Source organism: Nicotiana tomentosiformis, chromosome 12, assembly GCF_000390325.3.
Source record: "Nicotiana tomentosiformis chromosome 12, ASM39032v3, whole genome shotgun sequence".
Lineage (NCBI taxonomy): Eukaryota > Viridiplantae > Streptophyta > Magnoliopsida > Solanales > Solanaceae > Nicotiana > Nicotiana tomentosiformis.
This window is the reverse complement of record NC_090823.1, coordinates 74,676,272-74,702,478: the sequence shown is the minus strand read 5'-3', so window position 1 is coordinate 74,702,478 and position 26,207 is coordinate 74,676,272. Positions and strand designations below refer to the sequence as shown.

Genomic DNA, 26,207 nt, shown 5'->3' with positions numbered 1-26,207 from the left:
TAAAAATATAATCTTTCGCAATTTAACCCGTGTACACACTCGTCACCTCGTGCACACGACTTTCAACATATTTTAATAATCACATCAATACCAATCCTAGGGGAAATTTCTCCCACACAAGGTTAGACAAGTCACTTACCTCGACTTGCTCCAATTTAACCAAGTATTATGCTTTTTCCTCGATTTTCCGACTCTGATCGACTCATATCTAGTCATAATTAATTCGATACAGTCAACAAAAATTATAGTTATCAATTTCATAAGAAAATATTACATTTTCATTAAAATCCGAAATTAGCTCAAAATTTGCCCGTGGGGCCCACATCTCGGAATCCGGCAAAACTTATAAAATCAGACAACCCATTCAATTACGAGTCCACCCATACCAATTTTACCAAAATCCGATAAGAACTCGACCTCCAAATCTTAAATTTTCGTTTTTGGAAGATTTTGCAAAAATCTTGATTTTTCTTCCATAAATTCACGGATTCATGATGTAAATGAGTATGGAATCATGAAATATAATCAATATAGGATAAGGAACACTTACCCCAATGTTTTTCCGTGAAAATCGCCCAAAAATCGCCCAAGAACCGTGCTCCAAAAATCCAAATCGAAATGAATGAAATGACCATTTTTGGTCCTTAAGTTTCTGTCAATCCGTCACTAAAAGTCCACCAGAAATAGCTCTACCAGTCTTACTTCAATTGATCATAACTTTATGTACAAATGTCCAATTGATAAATGGTTTAACTTTCTGGAAACTATAATCTATCGGCTACAACTTTCATGTTTTGTAATTATTCTGATTCCTTATGTATTGTGAGATATAAGCTCCCAAAATCGGCTGCATGCATCAGAATTTCTGACGAAATTTCTGGCAAAACTACTCTACCAGCCTTCATTCAATCCATCATAACTTTCTGTACAAATGTCCAAATAATTCAGAGTTTAACTTTCTAGAAACTATAATCAAACTACTACAACTTTTATGTTTTGCACATTTTCTGATTCCTTATGAATTGCGAGATATAAGCTTCCAAAGTTGGCTCCACGCACGAAATTTCTGCAGCAGAAATTTCCAGCACTCTTTGTCCGAAATCCATTCCGTTTACCTTCCGAAATCCACCCGAGACCCTCGGGACCTTAACCAATTATTCCAACATGTCCCAAAATACCATACAAACTTAGTCGAGGCTTCAAACTACATCAAACAACATCAAAACGACGAATCGCACCTCAAATCAAAATCTATGAACTTTGAACTTTCAAATTCTATATCTTGTGTCGAAACACATCAAATCAATTCGGAATGACTTCAAATTTTGCACACAAGTCATAAATGACATAACAGAGCTATAAAAATTTTCAAAATCGGATTTCGACCCCGATATCAAAAAGTCAACCCCTCGGTCAAACTTCCCAAAAATTTAACTTTCGGCATTTCAAGCCTAATTCCACTACGAACTTTCAAATAAAATTCCGATAACGCTCCTAAGTCCAAAATCACCATACGGAGCTGTTGGAATCATCAAAATTCTATTCCGGGGTCATTTGCACATAATTTGACATCCGGTCACTATTTGAACTTAAACTTTTAAGTTTTCATCAAAATTCCATATCTCGGGCTAGGGACCTCGGAATTTGATTCCGGGCATACGTCTAAGTCCCAAATCATGATATGGACCTACCAAAATTATCAAAACACCGATCCGAGTCCGTTTGCTCAAAATGTTGACAAAAGTCAAGTTAGTTGAGTTTTAAAGCTCTAATTCACATTTTAATTCATTTTTCACCTAAAAACTTTCCGAAAAATTTTTACGGACTGCACATGCAAGTCGAGTAATGATAAATAGTACTTTTTGAGGTCTTAGAACACAGAATTAATTATTAAATTTAAAGATAACATTTTGGGTCATCACACCCAATTTCGCTTTTGCGGTTCCCCTGCCGCATCTGCGGTCACACAGATGCGGAACTCACTATCGCACCTGCGCGCCTTCTGCTTCTTCGCACCTCTTACCGCACATGCAGCCACGCAGGTGCTGAAAACTCCTCGCACATGCGACCCGCACACTCCCCTCCAACTCGCACCTACGATCAAAGCTCCACAGGTGCGGTTACACCAGTAGAGGTCCAACTTCAGGAATCACTCAACTTCAACTTTTGATCCGTTAACCATCCGAAATCAACCCGAGGCCCCCGGGACCTCAACTAAATATACCAATAAGTCCTAAAACCTCATACAAACTTAGTTGAGCCCTCAAATTACATCAAACAACTTCAAAAATACGAATCGCACCCTAATTCAAGCCTATTGAAACTAAGAAAATTTAACTTCTACAAACGACGACGAAACTTATCAAAACAGGTCTGATTGACCCCAAATTTTGCACACAAGTCATAAATGACATTACGGAACTACTCCAACTTTCGAAATTGGAATTCAACCCAAACAAAGTTACAATCAAGAATAAGTATTATTTGTCGTGCATTGATGATCTATTTGACCAGCTTCAGGGAGCGAGGGTGTTCTCTAAGATTGACTTGAGGTCTGGGTATCACCAGTTGAAGATTCGGGACTCGAATATTCTAAAGACAATATTTAGGACTCGTTATGGTCATTATGAGTTCCCCATGATATCTTTTGGGCTGACCAACACCCCGGTAACATTCATGCATCTGATGAATAGTGTATTTTAGCCTTATCTCGACTCGTTTGTCATAGTGTTCATTAATGATATCTTGGTGTACTATCGTAGCCAGGAGGAACATGCCCAGTATTTGAGGATTGTGTTGCAGCGGTTGAGGGAGGAGAAGCTTTATGCTATGTTCTCCAAATGTGAGTTTTGGCTTAGTTCGGTTGCGTTCTTGGGGCATGTGGTGTCCAGTGAGGGTATTCAGGTGGATCCGAAGAAGATAGAGGCGGTTCAGAGTTGGCCCAGACCATTCTCAGCTATAGAGATTCGGATCTTTCTCAGCTTGGTCGGTTATTATCGTCGTTTCATGGAGAGTTTCTCATCTATCGCATTGCCTTTGACCGAATTGACCCAAAAGGGTGCTGTTTTCAGGTAGATAGATGAGTGTGAGGAGAGCTTTCCGAAGCTAAAGACCGCCTTGACTACAACTCCAGTTCTAGTTTTACCTTCAGCTTCAGGCTCTTATACAGTGTATTGTTATGCTTCTCGGATCGGTATTGTATGTGTTTTGATGCAGGAGCGTAGAGTGATTGCTTATGCTTCGCATCAGTTGAAGCCCCATGAGAAGAACTACCCTGTCCACGATTTGGAGTTAGCTGCCATTGTTCATCCATTGAAGATTTGGAGGCATTATCTCTACGGTGTGTCTTGTGAGGTGTTTACAGATCATCAGTGTCTCCAGCACTTGTTCAAACAGAAGGATCTAAATTTGAGGCAGCGGAGATGGTTGGAGCTACTAAAGGACTGTGATATCACTATTCTGGATTATCCCGGGAAGGATAATGTGGTTACCGATGCCTTGAGTAGAAATGCGGTGAGTATGGGTAGCCTTGCATTCATTCATGTTGGTGAGAGACCTCTTGCAGTTGATGTTCAGGCCTTGGCCAACCAGTTCGTGAGATTAGATGTTTCGGATATCAGTCGGGTTCTAGCTTGTGTAGTTTCTCGGTCTTCCTTATATGATCGCATCAGAGAGCGTCAGTATGATGATTCCCATTTACTTGTCCTTAAGGACACGGTTCAGCATGGTGATGCCAGAGATGTTACTATTGGGGATGATGGAGTATTGAGGATGCAAGGTCGGATTTCTGTGTCTAATATGGATGGGCTACATGAGTTGATTCTTGAGGAGGCCCACAGTTTGCGGTTCTCCATTCATCTGGGTGCCACAAAGATGTATCAGGACTTGAGGCACCATTATTGGTGGAAAAGAATGAAAAATGATATAGTGGGGTTTGTAGCTCGGTGCCTCAGCTATCAGCAGGTGAAGTATGAGCATCAGAGACTGGGCGGATTGCTTCAGAAGTTAGAGATTCCAGAGTGGAAATGGGAGCGGATCACAATGGATTTTGTAGTTGGCCTCCCATGGACTTCGAGAAAGTTCGATGCTATTTGGGTGATTGTGGATCGGCTAACCAAGTCCGCACACTTCATTCTTGTTGGGACTACTTATTCTTTGGAGCGGTTGACTGCGATTTACATCCGAGAGATTGTTCGCCTCCACGGCGTGCCAGTGTCCATCATTTCAGATCGAGGCATACAGGTTTGGAGAGACGTGTAGCGAGAGTTGGGTATCCAGGTTGAGTTGACGTTTCACCCTCAGAAGGACGGACAGTCCGAGCGCACTATTCAGATATTGGAAGACATGCTACGTGCTTGTGTCATTGATTTTGGGGGTTCATGGAATCAGTTTCTGCCGCTCGTGGAGTTTGCCTACAACAACATCTACCAGTCGAGTCTTCAGATGGCTCCATATGAGGCTTTGTATGAGAGACGGTGTAGATCTCCTGTGAGTTGGTTTGAGCTGGGTGAGACTAGGCTATTGGGTACTGACTTGGTTCAGGATGCTTTGGATAAGGTTAAATTGATTCAGGATCGGCTTCGCACGGCGCAGTTTAGACAGAAGAGTTATGCCGACAGGAAGGTCCGTGATGTTTCTTACATGGTTGGGGAGAAGGTTCTACTCAAGGTTTCACCCATGAAGGGTGTTATGAGGTTCGGGAAGAAGGGCAAGTTGAGCCCTCGATATATTAGGCCATTTGAAGTACTTCATAGGATTGGAGAGGTGGCTTACAAGCTTGCCTTGCCACGTAGTTTGTCGAGTGTGCATCCAGTATTTCATGTTTCTATGCTCCGAAAGTATGTCGGCGATCCGTCTCATGTTTTGGATTTCGGCACAGTTCAGTTGGATGGTGATCTGACTTATGATGTGGAACCGATGACTATTTTGGATCGATAGGTTCGAAAGTTCAGGTCAAAGGACATAGCTTCGGTGAAGGTGTAGTGGAGAGGTCAGCCAGTTGAGGAAGCTACTTGGGAAACCGAGCGGGAGATGTAGAGCAAATAGCACGGACAACTCACGTGCTATAGTATCAATATCTGGATCCGCACGGACAACTCACATGTTATAGTATCAATAACCTCACAATCAGGCCCTCGACCTCACTCAGTCATCAATCTCTCCAGTCTCTCGGGCTCACTATGTCATGAACCTAGCCCAAAAAGATGATGTGATATATCAACAATTAACAACAGGGACTGAGATATGATATGCAATGAATGTATATGACTGAGTACGAAATTATAATTTAAAAATATAATTCGATAGCAGAAATGACATCAGTGGGTCCCAATAATACCAGCATTTGCCTAAGCATGATTTCTAACATGAGTCACAGCTCAGTTTATCTAACACATGACAAATACTGGGAAAAATACAAGTTAATTAACTACACAGATCTACGGAATCGACTCAGTCTCAATTTTTACGGTGCGCGCCCATACGCCCGTCACCTAGCATGTGCGTCACCTCCAAACAAATCACATAACACGTAATTCAGAATTTTATACCCTCAATACTAAGTTTAGAAGTGTTACTTACCTCGAACAAGCCAAATCCAATATCGAGTAAGCCAAGCGATGCTCCAAAAATGCCATCCCACGCGTACCGACCTCCGAACGGCTCAAAACTAGCCAAAAGGAACTCAAATACATCAAATAAAGCCCAAGAAAACAATTCCAAATGGTAAAGGTCAAATCCTTAATCAAAAGCCCAAAATCAGCCAAAAGGTCAACCCGGGCCCGCGACTTGGAACCAGATAAAACTTACAAAATCCGATAACTCATTCAATTACGAGTCCAACCATACTAGTTTTACTCAAATCCGGCTCCAAATCGATTTTCAAAACTTAAAAATTCACATTATGAAACTTTAGGCAAACCCCCCCAAATTCCTCTTTAAATTCACAAACCAATTACCAAAAACGAAGATAGATTCATGGAATATAATGAAAACCAAGTGTAGAACACTTACCCCCAGTCCTTGTGATGAAAATTGCTTCAAAAGTCGCCACAATCCGAGTCCCACATCTCAAAATATGATAAAAGAACCAAAACCTCGATTTTTATAGCTTCTGCCTAGCGGTTTTCGCATATGCGGTCAAAATGTTGTATCTGCGACCTCCGCTTCTACGGATAAAATCTCGCCTCTGCGAAGCCCCATGAAAACTGTCCCTTTCACACTTGCGGACATTTTCCGCTTCTACGCACGGGCAGGTGCTCCAAACAATTTTCGCTTCTGTGCCACACGCCGCTTCTGCGGTCGGGTCGTTACATTCTCCCCCACTTAAACATACGTTTGTCCTCGAACGTGCCAAGAGTCGTTCCAAAGTTATCAATCCTCCGTGTAACCTTACCCTGCACATACACGGGGGTGAACCCACATCACCCTATTCCATATAGGCCTGACAACCCAACATAACTTAAGATCATTACTTCAACCTAAGCCCGTAAACCACATAATCCAATTTCCAACATCCGAAATTTTCTATAAGTCCCGAATCTCGCATCTAAACACGGTATTAGTCTGAACCGACTGCATCAAATCATAACCATAACCTAGAACAAAATCACATGATATACCACATAACTCAAATACTAATAGCAATTACTTCTGATCACAATTACTACTCAAAACAACTCATTACCGGTAATAACCTCATTTCAAACAAAACCTCGTTCAGAAACCTTCGTACACTGTCGACGATGAAATAAGCACGCAGAAACTCATAACCACTCATCAGATCAACAATCCATGGAGCTCCCTCTCCTTTGACATGAACTATAGCCAATTTCTAAGCCGATTAGCGATATTAACGTTCCAAATATGCTGCAAACAAATCTAATGGAACCCATTCTAGGTCCAATGACCTCACTTTATCAGGCCCAACTATCCTATCGACATGCCACACCAATACTACCTAGAATCATGACCTGTGCAATCCGTGCACAATAAGCAACAACTCAAATGTACCCAAAATGGAAAATGACTCAAACAAGAGAACCATCCCACATCTTCAACAAGTACCACCACAACCGCAATGCTACAAAGACATCTTACATAGTAGTACCAAGATGCACGAATCTAACACAAAGGTTCATATCTCAACATGCGTGACCCCATCCAAACACTGGTCTATATGAAATACCTCAAGCCACCATGCTCAAAATCAACAACCACGTGCAATTTGACGCCTAGTAACAAATGTGCATGACAGCAACCACCGAGAAGAAAATAGCACCATACATCATAACCGGACAAAGGCCATAACCAAAGCGTAATCAACCATTCTGAACCCCAATAACCATTCTGCTCGAATTCTGCTATAAGGCCCAAATAGGACCACACTATGTGTGCATATAAACAACAAATCCAAACCCCTAGTGGCATAGAAAAGTAACACATAGATCATATCAGAGCACGAATAAGCTCCACTCTAACTGAATGGCACATCCCCTAACAATAGCAGTATGTAGTCGACCAACATGACCCGATGTAGAATATAAATTCTCGTTGGGCCTACCAATGGGCCCCAAATCAACTATGGTCATCCACAAATAGATAAATAATCCTTCGAAAGTCCATAATGACCTAACCATAACATATACTATCATTTGGATAGCTTTGGCCATGTTTTCACAGTCCACAACCACAAATAGATCAGCTTATGAGAACTCTTGGCCTCCGAATCCGTAGAATACACGAATCACCATATCTTATCCCAACTCCACCACCCGAATGACTAACACATCTCTCATACACGATCATCCCACGAGGAATACTTCTAAAATTCTTTCGTGCCACATAACAAAATCTGAATATCAGCAGCCGATCAACCATGTGAGTATCGCAATACCAATGAAGTATCCGTATGTCAACACTTAGTGCACTTTCTGAAATGTACGCTCTCCTCAGGAAATACCAAGTGGTAATATCATTCATCTAGTCATCTGAAACCGCCCATGTTGTCTAAGAATTCATGCCCTTCCTTTCAAAACTAAACTGTGACCTTGCACACTCAAATTTTAATTCCCACAACATACCGCATCTATCATGAATATGAAAAGTACGAGAGTCTCATAATCAATTCTGAGTCACAAGCAAACTACATACTCAATTAGCCAGAAACCTTCTATTGGATCTCATCCAGGAGAAAATCACAACACGCAACATGCTCCTCACGCCGGTAGGAAATATCCATCTCAAACCGTGGTAGCAACTATCGAAACTCTTTGAAACCCATTAATACGCAACCAAGCCATCAGAACCGAATCCCTCTAACTCAACCAAGCCATGCAGGTCTCCAAACCCAAGAGTATTGCCACGAAACACCGGTAGAGACTCACCACATCATAAATACCCCAAGGAACCAATTGTATTTATTGCCTTGCTTCTCCAACCAAATATCAAGTTGTACTATTCCTCTGAGTTCCTTCTGAATTACCCTCAAGGTGACACTTCTTATTGCCAGAACACAACGATCCTTAACCAAAACTCACCCCGCAAGATCCTAAAATAAAACAACACCATCCTAAGGCCCATAAGCCGTTGTATTCCCTCTTAAGCACCCCAAAAGTTCCACAACCGAGACACCCACTCTAAAGAGACCTTCTGTAAATCCAAAACTATTTCCTTCACCTCACTGATGCTGAAATGTAGAATCCATAATAATATAGAAATGCCACAAGCCTCGACACCATCAAACTTAAATCTCACATTCTAGCCATATACAAATCCACAAAATTCTCAATTGCTACATATAAATCTTGAACCCATTAGAACCTTCTTGAGAGTCATCCACTCTGCTCAAATCTCAATTGTACCGGCCAAACGGGTCGAACGACATGTGCCCCATTAGAACAACAACACCCAAAGAAGTAATCCACACCTTTAAGAAACCGAGCAATTTCCTACTACATGCGCACTACATCTTTCACGAATAATGACTCAATCATTCCATGATTTCCATATACCCATAAGGTGTAACATAACCCGTATCCAGAAATTCATTTACTCTAGTCATCCTTCATCTCAACCTCTGTAAGTCATAACCGATCCACAAGTATGCTTCAGACCAAAACCAATACTACACGTAACCATGCAATCAAATCGTTGATAGGAAACTCCCCCACTTAACTCAATGCCATAGAATAGAACATCTGATAACTCACCAAACCCATACTCTATTACTGCCATAATACCGCAGGAAGATTCAACTAAATCCTTCAAAAGCTCACATAACACAAACCATATAGTACCTCAAATAATCCACTAAGCTCACATACATCCACATGATGATCAGGTCAACTTTCTCAACCAAATTCAAATTCAAATCTTAACACATTTACCCCGTTGGTAGAAAGAAAACTCTCCTCACAACATTATAAGGATCACACCTCCGTAGATTACTCCGCAGGAGATAATCCATCTGCTTAGCCTAAAATTGACATATATACCCTTTTGCAGCCACGATTACTACACCATCACTGAATCTTCCTGAGTCTGAACTCACAACAAGACATGAAAATCTACTTCACTCCACAATTAATCAACACGAAAAATCTTTCAACAAACTCATAACTTGAGGCTATGTGTCACATCAAGACAGCAATCTAGCACCCCATAGTCCTTCTTACATCCCAAGCAAACTATTCTCGTCACAATCAAACCATCTGAACACATTCCGCAATCATATCATGCTCATCATATAGCCATCCGGCTACTCATCGAGACACAAATTCCACTCATAGGGACGCTATCGATCACATAAGTTCCCAAAAGACCGTGCCCACGCAGCCCAAACTCTACATGCTCGAGCTACAGTCAAAACCCGGCATCAAGTCCTCCAGATTGGCCCATCATCAGCACCCAGAAATGACAACTTGCACCTCATCCATGGAATCACCAGCCGATACCGAGCGCATACATGCGCACACGAATGCGTGGAGGGAATTCAAAGAATTATGTTTCAAACTGAATCAATTCCGCACGATAAGGAAAGAAAGATGGGAAATTATCCTAAATTCCATGTAGCCTCTCGAATATAGGTATGGATGTCATCATACCGATCCTCAAGACTCTACTAGACACTTGCTCATGACTTGTAGAACCTATGAACCTAGAACTCTGATACCTCTTTGTCACGACCCAAAATTCAACTAGTCGTGATGACACCTAACCCAACTCGCTAGGTAAGCCAAATAACAACTATCCAATTCCATGAAATTTAATAAGACAATTAAGTGAAAAAAAATATCTGAATCTTATACATTCCCTAAGGACTGGCAGTATAAATCATGAGCTTCTAAGATTAGAATTTACCAAGCTGGTATGAAATAAATACATCATCTGTTTGAAATGTACATAAACAGTTTTTTATAAATATATGGCTATCATGAACAAGAAGCAGCTACAATCGGAACGCATGTACGTCTTTAAATCCCGCTCCCATCGAGCACAGCAACATCAACATCCAATATCTGCACGCAAGGTGCAGAAGTGTAGTATGAGTACAACCGACCCCATGTACTCAATAAGTAACAAACCTAACCTTAGGTTGAAAATAGTGACGAGCTGGAACATATGTCAAAGTCCAACACTAATAGCCAATAACATCTCATAACAATATAATAAAAGTGGTACAAAAAATAACTCAGAAATATAATGTTCATCTCGTTCACGGTTTCAGAAAATAGACATGCTTTTCAAGTATAACAATGAAAACCCAAATCTTTTACCGAAAGTACCAAAATATGAGAAGGTTTGTAAAATCATGATTTTCCTTCCAAAACATTTCAACAGGTAAATGTTTCATTCTCAAATGGCATGAGGAAAAGTACATTTATATGCCTAGATGCCAATGTGTATGAGAATTCATGCATGACATGATACCGTACAACATGAGGAAAAATGCATCTATATGCTTGTATGTCAAGTGCGCATGTCGAATGTAGTACGACATAGTGAACAACCATATGCATACTCGCAGAGTATCAATCCACTTAGTCCTCCCAATCACTCGGCACTCGCACTCGCACTTAATAGGTACCTGCGCTCACTTTGGATGTGCAAGCTCCGGAGGGGCTCCTTCAGCCCAAGCTCTATAATCCGCACGGACAACTCACGGGCTATAGTATCAATATCTGGATCCGCACAGACAACTCACGTGCTGCACGGACAACTCACGTGCTATAGTATCAATATCTGGATCCGCACGGACAACTCACGTGTTATAGTATCAATAACCTCACAATCAGGCCCTCGACCTCACTCAGTCATCAATCTCTCCAGTCTCTCGGGCTCACTATGTCATGAACCTAGCCCAAAATGATGATGTGATGTATCAACAATTAACAACAGGGACTGAGATATGATATGCAATGAATGTATATGACTGAGTACGAAATTATAATTTAAAAATATAATTCGACAGGAGAAATGACCTCAGTGGGTCCCAATAATACCAGCATTTGCCTAAGCATGATTTCTAACATGAGTCACAGCTCAGTTTCTCTAACACATGACAAATACTGGGAAAAATACAAGTTAATTAACTACACAACTCTACGGAATCGACTCAGTCTCAATTTTTATGGTGCGCGCCCATACGCCCGTCACCTAGCATGTGCATCACCTCCAAACAAATCACATAACACGTAATTCAGAGTTTTATACCCTCAACACTAAGTTTAGAAGTGTTACTTACCTTGAACAAGCCAAATCCAATACCGAGTAAGCCAAGCGATGCTCCAAAAATGCCATCCCACGCGTACCGACCTCCGAACGGCTCAAAACTAGCCAAAAGGAACTCAAATACATCAAATAAAGCCCAAGAAAACAATTCCAAATGGTAAAGGTCGAATCCTTAATCAAAAGCCCAAAATCAGCCAAAAGGTCAACCCGGGCCCGCGCCTCGGAACCATATGAAACTTACAAAATCCGATAACTCATTCAATTACGAGTCCAACCATACTAGTTTTACTCAAATCCGGCTCCAAATCGATGTTCAAAACTCAAAAATTCATATTATGAAACTTTAGGCAATAGGCAAACCCCCCCAAATTCCTCTTTAAATTCACAAACCAATTACCAAAAACGAAGATAGATTCATGGAATATAATGAAAACCAAGTGTAGAACACTTACCCCAGTCCTTGTGATGAAAATTGCTTCAAAAGTCGCCACAATCCGAGTCCCACATCTCAAAATATGATAAAAAAACCAAAACCTCGATTTTTATAGCTTCTGCCTAGCGGTTTTCGCATATGCGGTCAAAATGTTGCATCTGCGACCTCCGCTTCTACGGATAAAATCTCGCCTCTGCGAAGCCCCATGAAAACCGTCCCTTTCGCACTTGCGGACATTTTCCACTTCTGCGCACGGGCAGGTGCGCCAAACAATTTTCGCTTTTGTGCCACATGCCGCTTCTGCGGTCGGGTCGTTACATCCTCCCCCACTTAAACATACGTTTGTCCTCGAACGTGCCAAGAGTCATTCCAAAGTTATCAATCCTCCATGTAACCTTACCCTGCACATACTCGGGGGTGAACCCATGTCACCCTATTCCATATAGGCCTGACAACCCAACATAACTTAAGATCATTACTTCAACCTAAGCCCGTAAACCACATAATCCAATTTCCAACATCCGAAATTTTCTATGTGTGTCGAATCTCGCATCTATACACTGTATTAGTCTGAACCAACTGCATCAAATCATAACCATAACCTAGAACAAAATCACATGATATACCACATAACTCAAATACTAATAGCAATTACTTCCGATCACAATTGCTACTCAAAACAACTCATTACCGGTAATAACCTCATTTCAAACAAAACCTCGTTAAAAAACCTTCGTACACTGTCGACGATAAAATAAGCACGCAGAAACTCATAACCACTCATCAGATCAACAATCCATGGAGCTCCCTCTCCTTTGACAAGAACTATAGCCAATTTCTAAGCCGATCAGCGATATTAACGCTCCAAATATGCTGCAAACAAATCTGATGGCCCCCATTCTAGGTCCAATGACCTAACTTTATCAGGCCCAACTATCCTATCGACATGCCACACCAATACTACCTAGAATCACGACCTGTGCAATCCGTGCACAATAAGCAACAACTCAAATGTACCCAAAATGGAAAATGACTCAAATAAGAGAACCATCCCACATCTTCAACAAGTACCACCACAACCGCAATGCTACAAAGACATCTTACATAGTAGTACCAAGATGCACGAATCTAACACAAAGGATCATATCTCAACATGCGTGACCCCATCCAAACACTGGTCTATATGAAATACCTCAAGCCACCATGCTCAAAATCAACAACCACGTGCAATTTGACGCCTAGTAACAAATGTGCATGACCGCAACCACCGAGAAGAAAATAGCACCATACATCATAACCGGACAAAGGCCATAACCAAAGCGTAATCAACCATTCTAAACCCCAATAACCATTCTGCTCGAATTCTGCTATAAGGCCCAAATAGGACCGCACTATGTGTGCATATAAACAACAAATCCAAACCCCTAGTGGCATAGAAAAGAAACACATAGATCATATCAGAGCACGAATAAGCACCACTCTAACTGAATGGCACATCCCCCAACAATATCAGTATGTAGTCGACCAACATGACCCGATGTAGAATATAAATCATCGTTGGGCCTACCAATGGGCCCCAAATCAACTATGGTCATCCAGAAATAGATAAATAATCCTCCGAAAGTCCATAATGACCTAACCATAACATATACTATCATCTGGATAGATTTGGCCACGTTTTCACAGTCCACAACCATAAATAGATCTGCTTATGAGAACTCCTGGTCTCCGAATCCGTAGAATACACGAATCACCATATCTTATCCCAACTCCACCGCCCGAATGTCTAACACATCTCTCACACACGATCATCCCACGAGGAATACTTCTAAAATTCTTCTGTGCCACATAACAAAATCTGAATATCAGCAGCCGATCAACCATATGAGTACCGCAATACCAATGAAGTATCCGTACGTCAACACTTAGTGCACTTTCTGAAATGTACGCTCTCCTCAGGAAATACCAAGTGGTAATATCATTCATCTAGTCATCTGAAACCGCCCATGTTGTCTAAGAATTCATGCCCTTCCTTTCAAAACTAAACTGTGAACTTGCACACTCAAATTTTAATTCCCCACAACATACCGCATCTATCATGAATATGAAAAGTACGAGAGTCTCATAATCAATTCTGAGTCACAAGCAAACTACATACTCAATTAGCCAGAAACCTTCTATTGGATCTCATCCAGGAGAAAATCACAACACGCAACATGCTCCTTATGCCGGTAGGAAATATCCATCTCAAACTGTGGTAGCAACCATCGAAACTCTTTGAAACTCATTAACACGCAACCAATCCATCAGAACCGAATCCCTCTAACTCAACCAAGCCGTACAGGTCTCCAAACCCAAGAGTATTGCCACGAAACACCTGTAGAGACTCACCACATCATAAATACCCCCAAGGAACCAATTGTATTTATTGCCTTGCTGCTCCAACCTAATATCAAGTTGTATTATTCCTCTGAGTTCCTTCTGAATTACCCTCAAGGTGACACTTCTTATTGCCAGAACACCACGATCCTTAACCAAAACTCACCCCGCGAGATCCTAAAATAAAACAACACCATCCTAAGGCCCATAAGATGTTGTATTCCCTCTTAAGCACCCCAAAAGTGCCACAACCGAGACAGCCACTCTAAAGAGACCTTCTGTAAATCCAAAACTATTTCCTTCATCTTACTGATGCTGAAATGTAGAATCCATAATAATATAGAAATGCCACAAGCCTTGACACCATCCAACTTAAATCTCACATTCTAGCCATATACAAATCCGCAAAATTCTCAATTGCTACATATAAATCTTGAACCCATTAGAACCTTCTCGAGAGTTATCCACTCTACTCAAATCTCAATTGTACCGGCCTAACGGGTCGAACGACATGTGCCCCATTAGAACAAAAACACCCAAAGAAGTAATCCACACCTTTAAGAAACTGAGCAATTTCCTACTGCGTGCGCACTACATCTTTCACGAATAACGACTCAATCATTCCATGATTTCCATATACCCATAAGGTGTAACATAACCCGTATCCAGAAATTCCTTTACTCGAGTCATCCTTCATCTCAACCTCTGCAAGTCATAACCGATCCACAAGTATGCTTCAGACCAAAACCAATACTACACGTAACCATGCAATCAAATCGTTGATAGCAAACTCCCCCACTTAACTCAATGCCATAGAATAGAACATCTGATAACTCACCAAACCCATACTCTATTACTGCCATAATACCGCAGGAAGATTCAACTAAATCCTTCAAAAGCTCACATAACACAAACCATATAGTACCTCAAATAATCCACTAAGCTCACATATATCCACATGACGATCAGGTCAACTTTCTCAACCAAATTCAAATTTAAATCTTAACACATATACCCCGTTGGTAGAAAGAAAACTCTCCGCACAACATTATAATGATCACACCTCCGTAGATTACTCCGCAGGAGATAACCCACCTGCTTAGCCTAAAATTGACATCTATACCCTTTCGCAGCCACGATTACTACACCATCACTGAATCTTCCTGAGTCTGAACCCACAACAAGATATGAAAATCTATTTCACTCCACAATTAATCAACACGAAAAATCTTTCAACACACTCATAACTTGAGGCTATGTGTCATATCAAGACAGCAATCTAGCACCCCATTGTCCTTCTTACATCCCTAGCAAACTATTCTCGTCACAATCAAACCATCTGAACACATTCCACAATCACATCATGCTCATCATATAGCCATCCGGCCACTCACCGAGTCACAAATTCCACTCATAGGGACGCTATCGATCATATAAGTTCCCAAAAGACCGTGCCCATACAACCGAAATCTTCATGCTCGAGCTACACTCAAAACCTGGCCTCAAGTCCTCCAGATTGGCCCATCATCAGCACCCAGAAATGACAACTTGCACCTCATCCATGGAATCACCAACCGATATCGAGCGCTTACATGCGCACACAGATGCGTGGAGGGAATTCAAAGAGTTATGTTTCAAACTGAATCAATTCCGCACGATAAGGAAATAAAGATGGAAAATTATCCTTAATTCCCTGTAGCCTCTCGAATATAGGTATGGATGTCATCATACCGATACGCAAGACTCTACTAGACACTTGCTCATGACTTGTAGAACCTATGAACCTAGAGCTCTGATACCTCCTTGTCACGACCAAAAATTCAACTAGTCGTGATGACACCTAACCCAACTCGCTAGGTAAGCCAAATAACAACTATCCAATTCCATGAAATTTAATAAGACAATTAAGTGAAAGAAAATATCAGAATCTTATACATTCCCTAAGGACTGGTAGTATAAATCATGAGCTTCTAAGATTAGAATTTACCAAGTTGGTATGAAATAAATACATCATCTGTTTGAAATGTACAAAAACAGTTTTTTATAAATATATGGCTATCATGAACAAGAAGCAACTACAATCGGAATGCATGTACGTCTTTAAATCCCGCTCCCATCGATCACAGCAACATCAACATCCAATATCTGCACGCAAGGTACAGAAGTGTAGTATGAGTACAACCGACCTCATGTACTCAATAAGTAACAAACCTAACCTTAGGTTGAAAGTAGTGACGAGCTGGAACACATGTCAAAGTCCAACACCAATAGCCAATAACATCTCATAACAATATAATAAAAGTGGTACAAAAAATAACTCAGAAATATAATGTTCATCTCGTTCACGGTTTCAGAAAATAGACATGCTTTTCAAGTATAACAATGAAAACCCAAATCTTTTACCGAAAGTACCAAAATATGAGAAGGTTTGTAAAATCATGATTTTCCTTCCAAAACATTTCTACAGGTAAATGTTTCATTCTCAAATGGCATGAGGAAAATTACATTTATATGCCTAGATGCCAATGTGTATGAGAATTCATGCATAACGTGATACCGTACAACATGAGAAAAAATGCATCTATATGCTTGTATGTCAAGTACGAATGTCGAATGTAGTGCAACATAGTGAACAACCATATGCATACTCTCAGAGTATCAATCCACTTAGTCCTCCCAATCACTCGGCACTCGCACTCGCACTCGCACTCAATAGGTACATGCGCTCACTTTGGATGTGCAGACTCCGGAGGGGCTCCTTCAGCCCAAGCTCTATAATCAGCACGGACAACTCACGTGCTATAGTATCAATATCTGAATCCGCACAGACAACTCACGTGTTGCACGGACAACTCACGTGCTATAGTATCAATATCTGGATCCGCACGGACAACTCACGTATTATAGTATCAATAACCTCACAATCAGGCCCTCGGCCTCACTCAGTCATCAATCTCTCCAGTCTCTCGGGCTCACTATATCATGAAACTAGCCCAAAATGATGATGTGATGTATCAACAATTAACAACAGGGACTGAGATATGATATGCAATGAATGTATATGACTGAGTACGAAATTATAATTTAAAAATATAATTCGACATCAGAAATGACCTCAGTGAGTCCCAATAATACCAGCATTTGCCTAAGCATGATTTCTAATATGAGTCACAACTCAGTTTCTCTAACACATGACAAATACTTGGAAAAATACAGGTTAATTGACTACACAACTCTACGGAATCGACTGAGTCTCAATTTCTATGGTGCGCGCCCACACGCCCGTCACCTAGCAAGAAGAAAGAGGACAATACATAGTGTTATGACTTCTGAGAGAGTGATACATTAAGCAAGAAGATAGTTCACTATGATACATTCATACTGCTATTCCTAAAGGTGCTTGCAGTTCACGGTGGTGGGGGGAGGGGGGATTTGAATGAGATAGAGAAATTGGGGAGGGGGAAATGAACAATATTATGGCTTCTGAGAGAGGGATATCGCAGGGAGTAGGGTTTTTTCTGGGGAGATTTTCAGAGGAAAATTTTGGGGGGAAGTTTTGCAAAACAATTTCTCTTTTGAAATTAGTAAGTAAGTAGTAGTTTTATTTTTTACCAAGGAAGGAAAAATAGTAATTTGTTTACATTTATTATAAATGTCACTAACTAAATGTCATTTTTGTCATTTTTAATTAAATGTCAGTATTTTTGTAACATTTTCTAATAAATGTCGATAAATTATCTTTTTCCGACATTTATTATAAAGTCATTAATTAAATATCATGGTAGCTCATATTTGTTGTAGTGTACCCACTCCAAAAGAACAAAACATTTACACCAAATTGCCATTTTACACAACCAAAATCTAAACACAACCAAAAATTTAAATAACAGAAAAAATAACCTAAGTATTTCTTGCCAAACATATATATCAAAATCAGATAGAATTCCATACATGCATGTAGCAAATCTACGCAATAATTTATGCAAAAAAAAAAAATTGAATCAAATATGGACAAACTTTCAGAAAAAATTAGAAGTGAAACCAGAACACGGTGCAAGAGAAAGAACCAAGAGAGAAAAGTTGCCATACTAGAAGATTATAGCAAGCAGAAGGTAAAAGCAAAAAAGGACAAAACTGATGAAAGAATTCTGAACATTGAAAGCGGAGAAAACTCCAACATATAGATCCAAAAAGCCCACAATAATTGAAAAACTTACCAAAACAAAAAGATTATATCTTGAATTCTTGAAATAGCGAAGCAAGTAGAAAATCACAAAGAGGAATTGAGGAGAGAAAATTGGAGTGGAGAGATGGATAATCGGAGAGTTTGTATATCAAATAGTAAAGTACACGTGGTTTTGGTAAAGAAAAGGTGCGGTACACATGTCAATTCGCTAATAAGACATGCTCAAATAAAAGTATAATACACAATGCATTTTGTACAATTCAGGATTGATGTGTTGTACAGCCTTAGCCGCTTATATATAGTAGTAATAGTAAAGTAATAATCAAACCACATATACAAATATACATCATGTTATCTAGTTAGACGCAAGCGGACTCTGATACCAACTGATAAAAAACAAGTATGAACAGCGGAAGCAAATAGCCAAGATCACTTGCATATAATATAGAAAACACATAATCACTGATTTTACTCAAACATATCTCTTGAAGCGTGACCGCTATCGTGAAAAGAGCCTTCAAGTCATCTTCCAATTTCACAGTCTTTTGTTGTGTGACCCGAATAATGCCCGAAATTAGCAAAATTCGTGCGGGCGAATTTCTCCCTGGAAAACCATGTAGTAAAAATATTTCCTCCTTATGGAATAAGACCTCTTAATATAGCCACAGGTTTTAGGGTTTAAAACCTTTTCCTAAACCTGTTGGGTCTTTCTTTTCCACCAAAAAATATGATTTTTTTTAATTCCTAATTATTCAGGCACAACAGGGACCACAATATCTAATTAACGAGACTTCTTATTATGGACTTAATTCAAAATATCCGAATTAATACTGCCATAATAAATTATAAATTATTCTACTAAAAATTCGTAACTGCACTTCTCAGTTTAATTTTGAAATTCTTTCATTAAACCTTATTTAGCTCCCCGTGTTAAGATTTAGATACTAATAAAATAAATTCAATTATTGACAATTTAATTCATTGATTATTTCCTTTAGTCTTTTGCTTAACTTATATCATGTGACAGATACAAAATCCACTTGCGGGGTTTACACATGAAAATTTATAAACTTTCATAAAGGTGTATCATCTATCTCTAGACCAAGATATGGATTCCTTCAACTAACTATTATTTCGCCAATGTATATCATCATTGTCCAATTTACCAGGTATATTGACCCACAAAAAAATCTCGCATTTTAATAAATCAAAACAATAAATAATATACACAACCAATAACAATTATATCAAGATTAAGAGTATAAGTACGTTTAGTGGCTAGAGAAGTTATTTTATTAAGTCAGTATAAAATACTTATCCTTACTTGGTCCGTTCAATACATACAAATTGTACTAGCACAAGAAGTCAGAATTAAATTATTCTCATAATCAAGATATCTTTGACAAGTACCGAACGCAATGCTCGGGATGATAGTTTTATGGCCCATCTCTATGGGATGATGGATTTGCAGCTAAGGATAGGAGGTCAGCCAACCACATCTGAGGAGAGGACCTTATTGGAGCAGCGGTACCCGCTCAACGCTCATGGCTAGCAGCTGGTTGGGATAGGTGATGGCTACAGACTCCCCGATGATGAGGATATCAACACTCCTGAGCAGCCTTAGGTTGAGCCGGAGCAGTCAGATGATGAGGACGATGATGATGAGGAGGAGGAAGCACAAGATGAAGAGTGGAGAGCCTCAGAGGATGAAGACGCAATTTGATCAGGGAGTTTCCTTGCACCCTACTCATTTTTCTTGTTTTGTCAATTTGTGTATGCATTGAGGACAATGCATGATCTATGTGTGGGGTGGGGACTTGTAGAAATTACTTCTAGTTGTTTGTTTTGTTGTTTTAGTAAGTGTCATTTTTGTTAGATACTTGTTAGGTTATTTGTTTTAAGAATTTTGGTTTAGTGATTTGTTTTTGTTATTGGTTTAGTTATTAAAAAAAATATAACTGGACTCTTCCCGACGATGGATCTCCTAGATAGTTTTCCTAAGGGAAGTAAGTCTAGAGAAAAAAAAAGAAGATTTTTTTTTAGGTAATGTAGTAATTCCCCCTTGGTTTTTCTTTGGGCCGCGGTTCTTTTCCAAGAGCTTTTAGTTGAACCGGGTGTAGTTAGTTTTAATTTTAGGAGTAGGAACCACGAAACTATGCATTTAATTGTAGCAATATCTCTTAGCATGGTTATGCCTTGAGAATAGTTAGGACTATGGTCGTGATGCTTAGGCTCGATTTTTGACTCTAGCATAAATACCTTAAATCGTAGATTCCTAATTTTGCTTAACTGCTTTGACTGGAATGTCGCGATGAAACCAATCCCGAGTGAGTTATGTGCCATGTGTGTGAGAGTTTTGTATGTATTCTGTGCTTTGCATTTGATGTCTAGAACTTGCCATGTGTGTGTGCAAAGCGAAATAGTAGTCTTGTTCATTCTGAGAAGTGATATAGGCATTTCTTTGTTAAGCCAGATATATATAGTTTACCCACCTAAAAGTTATGTAACGTAGTTAACCCCTTTGAGCCTGTAATCCTGTTTCTTTGGTAACCACATTACAAGCCTTACCCAATTGTTTGAATTAACCATCTATTTGAACCGTTTCACCTCTAATGAGTTCTTGAATTGTTATGAACTTTGTAAAAGTAAAAGAGTGGGATGGTTGGTTTGGCTTTTGAGTGGAACTAATGAAATAAGGAGAAAGGTGCATTGTTTTGAAAAATTAAGAGCCGCTTGAATTGAAAAAAAAATGAAAAAAAAAAGAGACAAAAATAGTTGTATTGCTATGACAAAGAATATTCTTAGATAAGTGGTGACTCTTAATGTAATTGTGCTTAAAGAAGTAGGGGGTAATATACATTGATGTGAAGGTGGAGTTTTGGTTTGACATAAGTATGGGCTGGAATGTTAAAGTATATGTATTAAAGTGCTTAGGGAGGTGTAGTCACTCACATATCCAAATATATCCTACCCGACCCGCGGCATACATTACAACCAATCAAAGTCCTATTTGATCTTAGACTAAATAAGCTCGATTAATAGAGTATTACACTACGGGCAAGCCTATGGTGTATCATTTGTGGCATATGAATGTTATTTCTGAGAGCGAGTGAATTTTTTCCTATCTTGAGTTCCTACGTTCTTAAAATTCATCGTGTCTGGAACTGAGCTCTTTGTTGGGTGAGGGCACGTGATTCATAAAGGAAAGGTAATGTCATTGACCTCCATGTTAGACTAAGTAAGTAATTTGTGAATAAGTCATGGTATGTGAGTCAAATCTTGAGGCGAGAATATTACACTGTGGTGCTTAGACTATTTTAAATATTCTTAGTGCAAGGAGTTAAGGGAATTGCTTAGTGAGGTTGTGTCTATAAGTTGGTCTGATTGCTCGAGGACGAGCAATGTTTAAGTGTGGGGTATTGATGTGTGGCTATAATTCATGGTTTATCATACTATTCGCCTTGCATTTTATATGCTTTAATGATAGATTATACTTTATTTACTCATAATGAACGCCATTTTATGTGTGTAGGTGAATTGGAGATGAAAATAGAGAAAAAAGGATACTTAAAAGTCGAAAGCGTGCTCGGGAGAAGTTGAAAAGGAGAAGCGACGAAGCCAGGTACACTAAGCGTTATACCTGGCGAAGCCAGGCCTAGTGCAGGCCTTATACCTTGCGACACCATGCTAAGGCCAGGTGATAGACCTGGCGAGATGAGGCAGGAGCGAGATAGACCAGGCTTTATACCTGGCGATGCCAGGCTTGGGGCGAGGTCCACCAGGCGTTAGGCCTTGTGAGGCCAGGTCTGGGCACGCACAGTCCGAGTTTTGAAGACTTATTTCATCTCCGGGTTTGACTAGGACTTTGCCTACACGTTTAGGTCTTTTTCTACACATATAAATAGACCTAAAAACGCCATTTTGGGGGACTTTTGCAACCAGAGGCAAGAATAGCTTGTGGAATCGCCTGTTGGGAGTTAGAATCATCGATTTCTATATTCTTTCATCCTTACTTTGTACTTTAATTATGCAAAATATTTGGGATATTGTTACTATGGTATGAGTAGCTAAAATTCCTAATCTAGGATTTTGATGGAACCTATTGAAGGATAATTTTTTTGTTACGTTAATATAAATTTACCGTAGTATTTTCTCTATTTGTTCAACTATACTATTCATGTGGTTGATTGAAGGGCCCTCAATTAGCTGTGCCTATTTAGTATGTATTACGTGGGAGAGAGTGCATATTTAGGTAGTTGATGAACAACATCACTCCTAACGTATATGAAGGATCAATACGAAGGGTTTAAAGGTGGGATTAGAGATAATGAAACCTTGGTGCGATCTGAGTGAGCCGTACTTAATGCCAGCTAGCGTAATTCGGCAGAATATGTCTAGTAAATTATGGTAATTATTCGGGAGAGAGTTACGGCAGTTATAGTACTCATGATCGATAGAGAAGACTTAGGCGAATTTATAGAAAACGTAGCGAAAAAGATTCCGACAATAGGGAAAATCACAACCTTAGATCTTTCCAATTCTTGTTTATAAACCGTTCGTAGTTAGTCATTTGTTAGTGCATTTTCATTATGTAATATTTAGTTAATAAACATCCAAATTATTATTCAAATATTTCTGAAGATTGATTGCGTGAATTTGTGCGGGTCTAGCAACTATGGTTGATAGGTTAATTCCTTGTGGGATTCGACTTCGAACTTATTAGCCAGAATATATTTGCGACGACCGCTTATATTTTTTATAAGGCATAGATGGGCGTGATCACCTCTTCCATGTCAACATTCAAAATCAATTCAGCTATGAACAGGCCATGATCGCTTCACTTTGGGAAAAGATACAACTCATATCAGAAACTTTGATCAAGACATTTTGAAACTCATGTTAACAGAGATGAAATCCAGCAAATCGAGATCTAGGGTTTGAGAACAATCTAGAGAGAGAACCTGCAGATAAAGGAGAATCGTGGTTCAACAATGAGGAAGATAATGGCGTTGTGAGAGAGAGATCGTGTAGAGAGAAATAAGATACGATGATTTTGAGAGAGAATAAACTGAAAGAATGAGAGAAAAAAATATTAGACAGCGTGTTTAATGGCTTCACGGTAGGAAGTGACCATAAATACATATTTTGTTATAAAAACTAAAAGGTAGCTATAGAAAATAATATTTTAAAGGGTTTTTATTTATAATAAATAGGGTGTAAAGCTTTGCTATAAGAGGTAAAATTTTCAAAAAAAAAATCACTTCTTTTGCGTCTTTACTGAATTTTGTATTTTAATTTTTCAACATGAAATATCAGTGTGCTTCTTAATTTTTTTTTCCGGTTCATCAGTAGAAAAGAAAAAGGAAAAAAAACAACTAAAGAAATGTAAATCTTCAGAAATCAATGGTGTATAATATTAGTGCATGACAAAAAGTAAAAACACATAAATTCGTTATTTCTTTTAGTAGAATAGGTTTAAATTGTCAATATCATCACCTTTTCTATTGTTCGATCGATTAGCAAAAAAGCCTGTGAGACACTTAAGGAATTATTCTCAATAATTTGCATATAATGCAGTGGTTTTAACAAAGATATGATGTTATTTATTTATATCCACATATATTTCACACGTAGAGCATTTGGAAAGGACAAGTGCATAATTAATACGATTCACTTTTTAAAAACTTCCAAATATTGTTGGATAACAGGTACAGAGTAAGTATAGAAAGTAGTTTATTTTCCTTAAAAACATAAAAACTTTACATATTGCATATATCTAAAAGGATTAGGAAATATTTGGGTCATTACTACTAGATTTAGGTTTTATGGCTATCACCTATATAAATAGGAAAAGGCATATCGAGAAAAAGAAAAGACTTTCTCTTTGTCTATTTTAAAGGACTCGAAATTGATGTTAAATCTCCTTACTCTTTGAGTCACAAACTTTTCATTCTTATTCTATTGCCTAAGCATAGTTAGTTTAATTTAATATGGAAAAGGGAGGAGATAGTGAAGAAAAGAGGAGGGAGAAAGCAATAGATGAATGGCTACCGATAACGTCGGACCGGAATGCAAAGTGGTGGTATTCAACCATGCACAATGTTACTGCCATGGTTGGTGCTGCTGTTCTTAGTCTACCTTATGCCATGTCTGAGATGGGATGGTAACTTTATTTATTTCTCTTTTTCTTTTCTTTATTTAATTTGTTTTTTTTTTTTTATATTAGTTGTGGGCATGACAATACCATTCTTTGGTGGTTTGATGGGATTCTTTGGAGGTTTTGCTCTGGCACCAACCTCATATTATGTAAGTATATTTCATAGATAACTCATTAAATTTTCACTTCATTAAATCAGAAGTTATGACTATATAATACTCATATGACAAAGATATTTAACATTTACTATGTTTTTAATTTCTACCTACAGCTTCCATGCATCATCTGGCTTATTATAAAAAAAGCCCAGACGGTTTGGCTTGTCAGGGTGTACGAACTGGGTAAGTTTATCAGAACTTGTAAATGTAATTATGTAATCATGAAATTTACTTGCACTCAGTGTTTATATCAAACTAATCAATAAAACTCAGCGATTAAAAATTAAAATGAGAGTGCATATAACTTCACCATAGTTAAGTTAAAAATATATTTATGAAAGACCAATATCTTACATATTTATTGATTTGATATAAATAGCGATGTCTATACAAATTATTTAGGGGAAAACTTTTTATACACTCGATGATATGCATCAAAGCAATAAGTACATAACAAGCGTCTTTTGCATAAGATATAGCATCTTATCATTGTTAATAAATGTAGATTCTCACATCAATATAAAAATTAATTGTGATAAATTAATATAATTTTGTACATGCAACGTTTCGTGCAAGCTATTTCCCTACTTACCCCTATCTCTTATTTTTTTTCTCTTTATGTTGCAGCTTTGCATTATAGTGGGTGTACTTTTGACTCTAACATCTCCCATTGGTGGATTATGGAGTATCATCAAATCAGCCAAGACTTATCGCTTCTACACCTGATCGATACGGCCAATCTGAGTTTTTAGATGTTAAATTATGTGCTATATCCTGCCTGTTTATTGTAAGGCAGAGATGCAGAATTTTAGGATAATTCTTTCAGTTTTAGAAGAGCTTTTATATATGGAAGTTTGCTAATGTTTGAATTGTAATTTTTGGACAATTAAACTGTTTTTCTAATCAAAGTTCCATCACAGGGATAGAGGAGTTAGGCCAGACTCCAACATGCGTATACCAAAAATCACAATTACACGAAGGAGGATATAAACCTTGACCTCAATTACAAAGTGTAGATTGGTAGAACCCAATCTAGTTTGTCGTTGATCACAAAGGAATTCTTTGAGAGTTGAGGACACCTTCTTACAAGTTGGATAGTTCATATCATACATTACTACATACAATCTAGTCATAAACACTCTAAGCAATGCACTGCCAAGAGAT

The 26,207-nt window shown here is 38.9% G+C and overlaps 1 pseudogene; it reads left to right on the top strand.

Moving 5' to 3' along the window:
* The window catches only part of LOC117281891 (lysine histidine transporter-like 2), a 28,226-nt pseudogene extending 2,436 nt beyond the window's left edge, over positions 1-25,790 (top strand).
* The last annotated feature ends 417 nt before the right edge of the window (positions 25,791-26,207 follow it).